General features: G+C 44.6%; 2 long non-coding RNA genes across 2 annotated transcripts; one reads left to right on the plus strand and one right to left on the minus strand.

The window, feature by feature from the left end:
- Window positions 1–317: 317 nt before the first annotated feature.
- Window positions 318–1765, minus strand: LOC147578668 (uncharacterized). Its single transcript, XR_015254329.1, has 2 exons — window positions 1219–1765; window positions 318–510 (listed from the first exon to the last, which is right to left on the minus strand). It is a non-coding gene; the product is annotated as an uncharacterized LOC147578668 (long non-coding RNA).
- A 3794-nt stretch (window positions 1766–5559) lies between these two features.
- Window positions 5560–6670, plus strand: LOC147578669 (uncharacterized). Its single transcript, XR_015254330.1, has 2 exons — window positions 5560–5760; window positions 6480–6670. It is a non-coding gene; the product is annotated as an uncharacterized LOC147578669 (long non-coding RNA).
- The last annotated feature ends 5271 nt before the right edge of the window (window positions 6671–11941 follow it).

The following is an 11941-nucleotide window of genomic DNA, read 5'->3' on the forward strand; positions in this document are numbered from 1 at the left end:
ATTTTACTGTCAAGAAGGCTTGCTCGACAGTCTCGTTGCCTGTTTGGCTCCCACATTGTTCTTTTGAGCAGAATTCTCACATTTTGAAGAGTAGATTCAGCTCTATTTACACTAACGAAGGGGAACAAAGCAATTCCTTCACAAATCCTGGAATTCTGTAGTCCAAAGCACAGAGATTTGGTGACACTTTGCCCCTCACACTCCCTATGCTGGGACAGCAGGGGTGACTGCCTAGTGAAATCTTCAGAACAAAGCCTTTGTTTTTTAGTAATAACCCCCTTCTCCCCGCCCCCAAAAAAGACCCAGATTCTTCTGAGTGTTGCAGTGATCCAGTTTTATTGATCAAGAGATTCTCAATGCTGGGCAGCCTCATTTTTGTTCCGGGAGAAAATGTGGAAGGTAATACCGCAGAGATCTATGTCACCGCAGTAAGGACTATGTCACCGTGCAGAAAGATTTGTATCCTCTCCAGAGCACCGTCCTGCACGAGTGCTCCGCAGTTTCTTCATGCTGTAAAGAAGCAAAGACAAAACTGAGGTTATAAGCTTCCCTGGTTAGGGTAGGGGAGTCTCAGAAGGTTCTTCAGGTGGGCACACGAAGCCAACTCGACATTTTCCAGAATTTCCCTTATGATTTTATTACCCTTTTCGCTATGGTTTGGCCTGACTTACTTGAAACTTCCTGGGATGCTTGTGCTGGGCAAGTCGTGTCTCCCCAGAATAAGCTACGTTATTTGTGGGACCCAGCGCAAGATGATTATACCGGCCTCTTGTTAAAAAATACTTTTAGGGGGCGCCTGGGTGGCGCAGTCGGTTAAGCGTCCGACTTCAACCAGGTCATGATCTCGCGGTCCGTGAGTTCGAGCCCCGCGTCGGGCTCTGGGCTGATGGCCCGGAGCCTGGAGCCTGCTTCCGATTCTGTGTGTCTCCCTCTCTCTCTGCCCCTCCCCCGTTCATGCTCTGTCTCTCTCTATCCCAAAAATAAATAAACGTTGAAAAAAAAATACTTTTAGGATGATTATAGCAGAGTGTCAACTAAGCCTCAGGTCCCCTGAGTTACAGGGCGATTTGTAAGTCTCTGAACTTCCTTCTCACTTAAGGCACTTCTAATGGTAAACATTCAGATAACTACATCGAGAGACCTCTATCTAATTCATCCTTATAGTCCAGGAGAGCTGGTCAATGTCTTATTCATAATGTGGGCTTGATGGATACTTACAAATGGCTTGCTTCTCACTGAGGCCATTCCATGTGCCTGAGAATGAATGAAGGCTCTTCCGAAATGCCTCCATCACCACCTCCTTCCTCCCCTCCTCCTACACATCCCCCAACTGCTCCCGGTATTCCTCCTACACTCCTTCAGGACCACACACTGAAGAACTGGCCAGTTGCTATCCTTTTCCTCCCCCAGGCTGTCCTTGGTGGTACTTTTTTCTGTGCTCCGGAAGAAAGATGGAGTCCTAAGGGATGGGCAGAAGTGCCGTATCCTAGGGTGGCTGCATCCAGTCTCGGTAAGATGTTAGAATCCCAGTGTGGGGTTTCTGGCTATTTACCTGAAAATGGTTTTCTGAGCCTTGAGATGAGGCAGGGAGGAGCATCTAAAGAAACCAGGCAACTGTGGACTTATACTTCCTCACTCTGGGATGTCACAAAGTCAGTATGAGGTCAGCGACCCAATCTACAGGAGAAGGGCTGAGCAGTGGGACCTGGGACGATTTCCTTCAACATTTAGTCAGACTGATTTTCTGGAGCCAAGCCTCTCGATCTACTAACCTTAGGTTATTTCATTTCTCCTCGTCTGAGAAATCTTCTTTTAGTTAAAGCCAGAAGGATATGGAATTAATGGCAATCCTATTATTTTACTAATGAGGAAACTAAACGCCCAGGTAGAAATTACTTCCTTATAGGCTTCAGGAAATTGCTGAAGGACACATAAATAGTAAATAGCAGAGGTGGGAATTAAATCTGCATCTACTTAATTTTAGCGATTCGGCAGTGTCTCCTCATGTATTCGCTGCTCTGGTAGATAGGGACAAGGAGGTTAATCACCTAGGGGGTGACATGTACTTAATGTTTACCATGAAGAGAGACATGGACAAAAGGCTTGACTATTAAGACCCAGAAGACACTGACCCAAGTCAGTGATGGGGATAGAGAAGGAGTGGATTATAAAACACTGAGGTGACAGAAGAGGTGAAAAGAATGAGCTTTGAAGGGAAAGATTGAACCCTAGCCTTCCGCCCTGAGTGAATAACCACCAATAGATACTGCAGCGGCAACTACATTTGGACAGAAAGTATTGGTTTTAGTGTTGCCCGGATTGGGATGTCTACTGGACAGACACCATGTCTATTTAAGCGCTCAGTGGACAAATGGGATATAAGTAACTAGCTCAGGAGAGCAGTGGAGCTGGTGATGTAGATTTGAGCATTGGCAAAGTAGAGCGTTGTGTAGTTGAATGTCCAGGAACAGATGGGATGATCTAGGGGCAAAATGATAGGATTCATCATCCACCTTTGGGTGTCTCGGGGAAGACAGCTGAGGAAAGAGAGCAGAGTAAAACTCAGCTAAGAACGAAGTTGCAAAGTAACAGTATGGAGTTCAACATGGAAGTGTCAGACTTGGGGAGGTCATATACCACTCACGGGGGACCTCCCGAGTGCCCGGAGCTGTGCAGAGCCCTTGGGGAGCCTGACTTCATTTTCCAGTGCTTGCTTTATTTGATCCTGTAGAGTATTTGGCTCGTAGGTTCCTGCAGGGAGAGAGTAGGGGGTGCAGTCAGGAGTGCATTGGGTAGAGGAGACACAGGAGGTGAGATAGAGGAGGGTGGAGGTTGTTTTTGAGCAGAAGGTGAGCCTCTCTCTAGCAACCACTCTCTCCTTTGCTTCACAGCCAGACTTCTTTAAGAGGAGGCTTTATTCAACCACGGTTGCTCTGATATGGAAAATGACAGGCCTCCTTCTTCTTCCAGGCTCACTTTACCCATGTGTGCTTCACCCCTACCTGACTTTAGCCTCCTCCTTGCGGGATAGATAAGTCCGCAGTTTGGGATGGCCATCTGGGCTCGACTGGTCCTTGTTATTTTACCTTTGTGCCTGCTGTCAGGCACCTTATACTCTGAGAGGACAGGGCCAAGATAATCGCTTGTGCTTGGAACAGTGCCAAGGATATGGTAAGCACTCTAGAGATATTAACTTATTTATTTAATCCTTACATCAACCCTGTGTGGTGGGTATTATTATGGCTGAATTCCAGGATCAGGGTCGTTAGGTAGCTTGTCCACGATCCTGGAGGAGCTGGGTTGTTCTTGTGTAAGAAATTAGAATAATTTCTCATGTAAGGCTGTTTCATATATATTTTACATTTAAAAAAAAAATATGGACCATAGAGAAAGGCACTCAAGAGATTTTCAATAAGTTCTCACCAATTGATATGTGGATCACTATTATTTACTGAAACAAGGTTCTTTTTTTTTTTAAAGTTTACTGATTTAGAGAGAAAAAGAGAGTATGAGTGGGGGAGGGGCAGAAAGAAAGGGAGAGACAGAACCCCAAGCAGGCTCTGCATAGTCAGCACAGAGCCCGAGGGAGGGCTCGATCTCAGGAACCCCAAGATCATGACCTGAGCTGGAACCAAGAGCCACACACTCAGTTGACTGAGCCCCCCAGGTGCCCCCGTCGAAACAAAGTTCCTATATAAGGATATCTTGTTCACAAAGTGAGGATCTATTCAGGCATTTGGTGTGTGAGAGGGGGGCGGGTATCCATGTTGATATATACCTAGGCTGGTGAGTTCTCAGGCATACTTTACTCATAATTGGGGATCTTATGAACGCGGCCCCTTCACTTCCTTTCTGCCCATTCCGCACACTGAATGCATAGGAAAGAGCCACCATGAATGCCACCATGAATGCCTAGGAAAGAACACAGAAACGACTTGTTTCTGCCCAGAGGCAACTGCACATCCTCAGTACAAATCTGGATGCATAAATCCGTTGTTCTATCAAGCCATCTGTAGCACATAATATCATGATCACCAACGCCAATCCTTTTCGCTTAAAGATCTGAATTCTTTGGGTGTGGAAAGAACTGGATGGTTAGTAACTTTTAAAAAAAAATGTTCATTTATTATTTTGAGAGAGAGAGAGAGAGAGAGAGAGAGAGGGGTAGGGGCTGAGAGAGAGGGAGAGAGAGAAGCCCAAGCAGTCTCTGTCAGCACCGTCAGCACAGAGCCTGATGTGGGATTTGAACTCAGGAACAGCGAGATCATGACCTGAGCCAAAATCAAGAGTCAGATGCTCAACTGACCGAGCCACCCAGGTGCCCCTCTTAGTAACTTTTGATGAAAGAGGACACAGAATAAATTAAACTCAACTTCACAGATGTGTTAAAACACAACTCGATGTCCCTCTCTTTCTTCCTCTCTCTTTCTCTCTTCCCAACCTTTGTTGCGTCCCCCGGGATTAAAACCTTAGGTCTTATGTTAAAAGAACAACAGGGGCACTGTAGAATTCCCTCCCTCCTAGAGTCTGTAAGGGGCAAGAAACTAGAGGAACTGTGAGAGATGCTTGGATTATCACCTCCCTGGCCCCCACATGAGGTGGATCCTCTTGGAGAGGGTGAACCATTACAGCCTTTGTTCAGGAAGTGTGCTTGAAACCAGGCTGTATTCCCTTCCTTCCTTCCTCCCTCCCTCCCTTCCTTCCTTCCTTCCTTCCTTCCTCCCTTCCTTCCTCTCTTCCTCTCTTCCTTCCTTCCTTCCTTCCTTCCTTCCTTCCTTCCTTCCTTCCGAGAGAGCAGGGAAGGGGCACAGGGAAACGTTTGGGACAGGAGGGTGTACTTATTATCTTGATTTGTGTAGAAAGATTCATGGTTGTATACCTATGTCAAAACTTATCAAATTTCTATCACATTTGGGGTGCCTAGGTGGCTCAGTCGGTTGGGCATCAGACTTCCACTCAGGTCATGATTCACAGTTTGTGAGTCTGAGCCCTACGTGGGGCTCTGTGTTGACAGCTTGGAGCCTGGAGCCTGCTTTAGATTCTGTGTTTCCCCCTCTCTCTGCCCCTCCCCTGCTTTCACTCTCGATCTCTGTCTCTCAAAAATGAATAAACGTTAAAAAAATTGTTGTTGCATTTAAAATATGTGAGTTTATTGTGTCAGTTCTACCTCGGTGCATTCATTTAAAAATTCCCATATTAGTTCAAATCCTTGCTGAAAAGGCTCTTTCTGAAAATAAGATATTGGGACCAGGAATGCACATGTAAATGTGCCAGCCAATAAAGGCTTTGAAGATGCTGGGTCTGAAAGGCCAGGACAATTTCACTTGGTTAGTATCATCCAGGGTGGTTCCCATGGGCTACACTGATCAGCAGCCAGCTGATGAGCCAGCAGTCCTAATAGGTACTTTGTTGATTTTCCCCAGATGTCTCAGTACTCCCAAACCACCCAACCAAGCTCTTATGCTGAATCACAGCCATTGTGACAAGGCATCATTAATCATCAGGTCCTTTTGCCAGGAGCTCCCATGTCATGGGCACTTGTCTCTGTATATAAAAGGAGTGATGGGTGGGCTGCTTTGAATGAAGGGACCTGGGGTGGGGGAGGGGGGCAGCAGATAGATCCCTGCTGCTGGCCAGAATTGGGAAATATAAGAAGATGATGCAGTCCTGTAGATATAAGTGTTCAGCGTGCCATCTGAAGGATTTACTACAGAGACAGAAAGCAAAGAAGTTATGGAAGAAAAAGATCAGGAAGACAAGGTATTGATGACATTTTCTGATTATCCAAAGGGGCCTCGCAAACCCGAAGAGCTGTCCTCCTGGCTTGCAGGTGTTCCAAACTGTGATGCCTTTGTCAAAGCAAAGCTCTCCACTTGCCTTTCAGAGACTGCCTTCCAACTCTTCCCTGGCTTCTCTGCTACCCACAAAACCCCAGCTCTCCCCCAGCTTCCCACCAATCCTGCAAAAAGCCAGAATTTCTGTGTTCATTGCTCATCTTCTTTATGATAGAGCCTCCCTCAAATCTTTTCATTCAGTAGAGAGGTTGACATAACCCCTAGACCTACCTTTTTGAAGGTGGGTTTCTTTCTTTCTTTCTCTCTCTTTTTTTTAAGGTTTGTTTATTTTGAGAGAGAGAGAGAGAGAGACAGAGAGAGAGACAGAGACAGAGAAAGCATGAGCTAGTTGGGGAGGGGCAGAGAGAGAGAGAGAGAGAGACAGCCAAATAGGCTGTGTACCAGCATGGAGCCTAATGGGGGGCTCGAACTCATGAACCCGTGAGATCATGACCTGAGCTGACCTCAGCAGTCAGACACTTAACCAACTAAGCCACCCCAGGTGCCCCTTGAAGGTGGGTTTCTCATACTCTCTGGCCTTATGTCTGATGAAATCTGAGAAACTGAGCTGAAGAGGTCCTTCTATAAAAAACACATGGGTTTCCTGAGTGTAAATCTTACATTTTCTCATTCTTGTCTCCTTAGTCAGCAGCATATGCCAATGATCTGGTTGAAGACACTGCTCGAACCCATGACTTTCGGCGTCACAGTTTTTCCCATGGCCAGCAATAAGAAAAGCCTCTTTTGGTGCGGGCCCCAGAACACCATAATCATCTTCGATTTTACCTCTCTGCCCAGGGTCTTTTAAGTAAAATTTCTCTCCTTTCACTGACAAATGGTGTTTTGTGTGTTTTTGCTTAGCTGAACAGTGACCTATGGCAACCTGGAGTACCCCTGACTTTTTTCATGTAATAGGCTAAGTGGGGTAGAACAGGTAGAGGGATAATCAAGCGAGTCGGGAGGAAATGTGTAGTGCCCATGTAAGAGACTTGCTAATAAAATATGATTGGGTTTCGGTATGGAATAGGTTGAGATATTTTCTGGATATGAAAAGAATTTACTTGGTTTGATAGACCTTCTAACTGGCTGGGTTGAGGTATAACAACCAGAAAACGCAGAACCAGATCATCAGCTCATACTTCTAGCTTTGTTTGTTGGTAATTAGTAACGAAGGTACCCAAAGATATCCCGTTTTCTAGAAACAAGCTCGGGTCATGTCAACACGGAGCCCAGGAACTGTAAACATGAGAAAGGGTGAAAACATAAAATGGGCCTAGACTGCATCTGTGTATTTGGGACTTTTTAAAGGACAACATCCCCAAGCCTCTCCTAATCGTGTGCTATAGATACAATGTAGTCTTGGACCCTTTGGGGTCAAATAATTCTGATAGCTGTGTGGAATCCCTTGTGTAATTGAACCTGGACCTTGTATAATTCACATAAAGGTGTGACATCTCTTACCCCTATCGCATTACCCTTAAAGTGCAACAGTTCTGCCACCTTTAAAAATCATATGCCCGCCAGACCAAAGCTGATCTAGAAGTTTGCGGCCTTAGAACCCAATTCTCCTGTGAAAGATACAGAAACCGTTGTTCAGCCGACTTAGGTAGGCCCCTGGGTTTTGTCAAATTTTCTAGATATCGATGAGCTTCTTGTTCCCAATGGAACATGGGTTTCTCCCATGATGGTTGATTTGTTCTTGGTTGACACATTTGCTCTCAGTGTGGGAGTGGGGGAAGATTGTAGTTTCAAGACCTTATGGAAAGTGTCCCTGCGCCCAGGAGCAGAGGCATCCTGGGAATGTGGTAATGCTAGACTCTATCTTGTAGTAATGTGTTGTAGTCACATGCTTTGCACACACTGGTGTAGTCTTGGGGAGAAGGCACAGACAAAGGAGGTCAGTAGCCTTTCCTGCTTCATTCTGTGCCAGTCATCCCTATCACACTCGCCATTTTTGCCACATTTACATAGAACTTGGCCTTGTTCACATACGCGTGTTATGTAAGAGCCGATAGTCTAGAGTCAAAGTAACGGCATCGGGAGACCCGCCTCCCAGGCACCCAAAGATTGAAATTAAGTGTGAGAACTTTGAATCTTAGTGTCCAAGGCGTTGAATATTTATTGGTGAAAGCCCTGTATGAAGTAAAAAATAATGACCCACGTTATACCTCACAGCAGCTTTTGTGAGGTATGGCACCTGATAGGGCTACTGGAGGGGGACCTTGAAAGTGGTGGAAGGTTGGTAGGCGTTTTAGTCTTTGCAGGCAAAAGCAGCCACGGTGAGTGGCCATGGCCACGTTCCACCAAGACTTTACCTAGAGCTTGTGCTGACTATTTCACTGATCTTGTAACAGTGATCTCAATTTTGCAACTGAAACACACACGGAAGGACTAACTTGACAAAATCACAGAAAGGCAGAGATAATGGAGTGGTCTTTTCTACTCTCCTAGTCCCTCGAGACTTGTTCTGGTTCTGCCTGGGGCCAGGATCTTCTTTCTTTGTGTCTTGTCTAAGGGTCAGCCTTCCTCTTCCTTTTCCACCCTTTGTGGTAGTTTCTATTCATGAGTCTTCACCTTTTGCTGGATGTCTTTATGGACCATCTTTCTCCTTGTCTCGGTGGTAGTCTTCTTGTAAAAGAGTTAATTTTGAGGGGTGGGAGTCGGTGTGGGGGAGTGGGGTGAGGGCACAGAACCTGCTTGTCCTAAACCAGCTGTTCCTCAGGCAGGTAAGCCAGTGACGGGAAGAAGAAAGCTAACTGGCTAGTCATAGGATCAGGACATTGTATGATGCAATGTGGTCATAATGCTACATAAAGCCGCCATTATCCTTATTCCTCATAATAGCAGATGTTGAAACTGGCCCAAAATTGAAGTTCATAAGTTTATGAATTTGAGTGCAGTCCCTTTTGCTTGTTTATAATTCAATCCTAAAGTCTTTTTACCTTCTTTCCGCTCTTTCAAAATCTTATAGTTGTCTGTTACTATGCTGTCTGATGTCGACTTCAAGACATTTTCCAATGACAGTAGATTATGTCACTCCCATAATGTATGTCCACCTGATGGCTTAGGAGCCAACTATAGTCCACAGACCTGTTTTGACTATGCAGGCCAACATGGGGTGAGCAAAAAACATTCGAACTAGTTGCCACCACTGAAACCAATGACTTTCATACACAATCTGGATTTTTGACTCCTTGGTTGCTCTTAAAAATTTGTCTAGCAACACTGCATCCCAATTGACTAGAGTTTAGAAATACCGTTTAGATGGGGCATTTCGCCGTTGTCTCCACCAATCTCTGCTTGGTTCCCTTTTACTAATATTATTGGCATGAACCCTGAAGACATTGACTTTGTAACCTCAATCCTAAACCTTTGGAATCTACCACTACTGACCCTGTAGGTGCCACTTCCCTCTTGCCCACATTTATCAAGTAGTCCAGGGGCCAGTTTGCCATTGTAGGCAGGGGAGCTGGGGGTAAGAGTCTGGGATTGTGTATAGGTAGCTTGCTCTCCTTTGGCTCTCTATACAGATCCCATGGACTACACATTATTAGAGCCAATTTATTCCTGGCCTCCAAATCCCTACTTTTGCTTGAAACATAGTTTTAAATCCAGGAGGAAAAAGGAGAAGAGAACCAGCTGTCTGTCTAGATGTGCCTTGGGTTCCATATGGGAATGAGAGACTCGGAATAAAACAGAGTCCTCCCGTCCCTGGCGCTTAGCACGACATTTCGGTGGGTTATAGCACTATGGTCTCTAAAACACAGCCCCCCTTCCAAATAGCTGGAGAGGCCGGGTAATTGTGTTAGGGAGAGGAACCGCCTGAAACTGGACCTAGCCCCACGAGTCTTTTCCGGTGATGTGACTCCCTACCCAGCTGGGACGCTGTCTGCCTTCTGTGCCTTTGGCATTTGACGGTAATAATGGCAGCAATGATGACAATGTTGTGACAGGATAATTCACTGAACTATGAGTTTGTGTATATCCTCTGAGCTTTTCCTCTCCCTTGTTTGAATCAGAAAGCCACACTTTCATTTTGTGGCCTTGCTTCAGCTGGGGGACGAAACAAAAACCCTCTGAAGATAGATTCCTTCCTGAGTTTTTGATAGCTACAAAACCTGACCTCCAGAGGGTATTACATTTTGGGAGTGACTTAATTTTACTCATCCTCCAGTAGAGCCTGAGATAAGGACCTGAGAACAGGTTGTGTGTTATGAACTAGATTCTAGGAAACAGGAATGGGGGAATAGGGTGTAAGCCTGGGAAGGGAGAGAATAGAGTGTTACTGAGCTGATGACTGTCCAGGGCAACTGAAGTTTAGTCCCACTGGAGACCCTCCAAGAAACTACAGGAAAGTTACCTTAGAATTGTCCCTCCCGATGCTAGGAGGCTGGGACATTTATCCATTGATTTTCATCTCCTACTAGTTGAAGCCTTCCTTCGGGAATGTGAACTGCTCCTTTCCGGAGCTGTCTACTGTCTTTGGTAGGTGGGAATCCTTGCTCCCCATTATTCTGTTCTCTGTTCCTTAGGGCCTCAGCCAAAAATGAGACAGAAAACGCATCATTTTAACATTTAACATTGTGTGTATGTGATTGACCTATTTATATTTATCTATCTCTGCATTTATTTATTTATTAAAAAAAATTTTTTTTAACGTTTATTTTTTGAGAGACAGAGAGAGACAGAGCATGAGCAGGGGAGGGGCAGAGAGAGAGAGAGGGAGTCACAGAATCCAAAGCAGTCTCCAGGCTCTGAGCTGTCAGCACAGAACCTGACGTGGGGCTCGAACCCAAAAACCGTGAGATCATGACCTGAGCAGAAATCAAGAGTTGGATGCTTAACCAACTGAGCCACCCAGGTGTCCCCTCCGCATTTTATATACACACATCTATAATTTCTGTATTATATATATTACCTATATGTTATATATAGCTACACTACGGGATCTGCATAATATTCTATTATTTGCATTTGCATAAACCAATTTTAATACATTGTTAATTATTTGCTTGTATTTAAAAATGGATTCAAAATGTACATATCTCTTCCATCTCATTAGTCTTTTTTGTATTTTCTTAGGATACAGCTGTAGAAGCAAAGTTACAGGATCAAAGAGGATGATATCCTTAAGACTCTTAGTACACTTTTTCCCCCAAATCATTTTTCTGAGAGGTTTCATTGACCTTTCCTCCTATCAGCAGTGTGCGAGAGCATTTGGGGTGAACTTTGGCAATGACCAGGAGTGGGTAAGTAGGAAAGTTTGTAAAATCTTATTGCCTAGAGAGCTTTTAGCACAGTGGAGATGTCTACTCATTTAAGATAAGTTAGGGGGTTATTCTACTTAAACAGAATAGGGATGGATAACTTTTATTCTGGATTCCTCATCTTCCTTACTCTGAAAATGCTTTTTTTTTTTTTTTTTTTAATTGTATCAGCTGAAAAGAGCACATGCCCATGCATGTGCACATGTGTAAACACACTCAACACAGAGGAAAGATTCTTAGTAAAGAGTCCCAGTCTGGGGATATTTGAGTTTTCAAAAGTTCTGAATTTACCACCATTTGTTCCACCTTATTTTCTGTTTAGCCACATAAAAAATGAATTGCCAGGTATTCTGTGTTCAAATTTCCCTGAGTATGTGGTAAAGGATAAGCCCAAAGAATGTTAGGATTCTTGGACTTTCAATATGCATTACCAAATGCTTTGAGGAAAGTCTGACCAGGAAAAGGCTCAGGCTATTATCATCAAACTTGGGAAGGACCTGATTTTCTTTGTCCCTTCTTTTTCCCAGGAGTTGACTAGTATTCAAAGAAAGAGATGTAAAAGAAAATGGAGATAAAGAAAAGAGGGAAAACAAAGATGTAGAGAATTTGGATTTCAGTTCAGCTCTTGGATTAGTGCACAGGGGCCATATTTCTGGATCAGAACTCAGGTGAATAATGATCTGCAGCCACATCTATGTGTTTTCCAGCGCCTCTTCTGTCTTCTTGTTTGACCTCCTTGCCTTTCTTATCTTACAGGCCCAGGGCATGATCACATCTGTCACCAATAAAAAATGAGCTTGGTTGTCACCCCAAACAAGGAGAACAGAATCTAAGGATTCT

The sequence above is a fragment of the Puma concolor genome, chromosome C1 (assembly GCF_028749965.1).
Source record: "Puma concolor isolate L17-30 chromosome C1, mPumCon1.1.hap2, whole genome shotgun sequence".
NCBI lineage: Eukaryota > Metazoa > Chordata > Mammalia > Carnivora > Felidae > Puma > Puma concolor.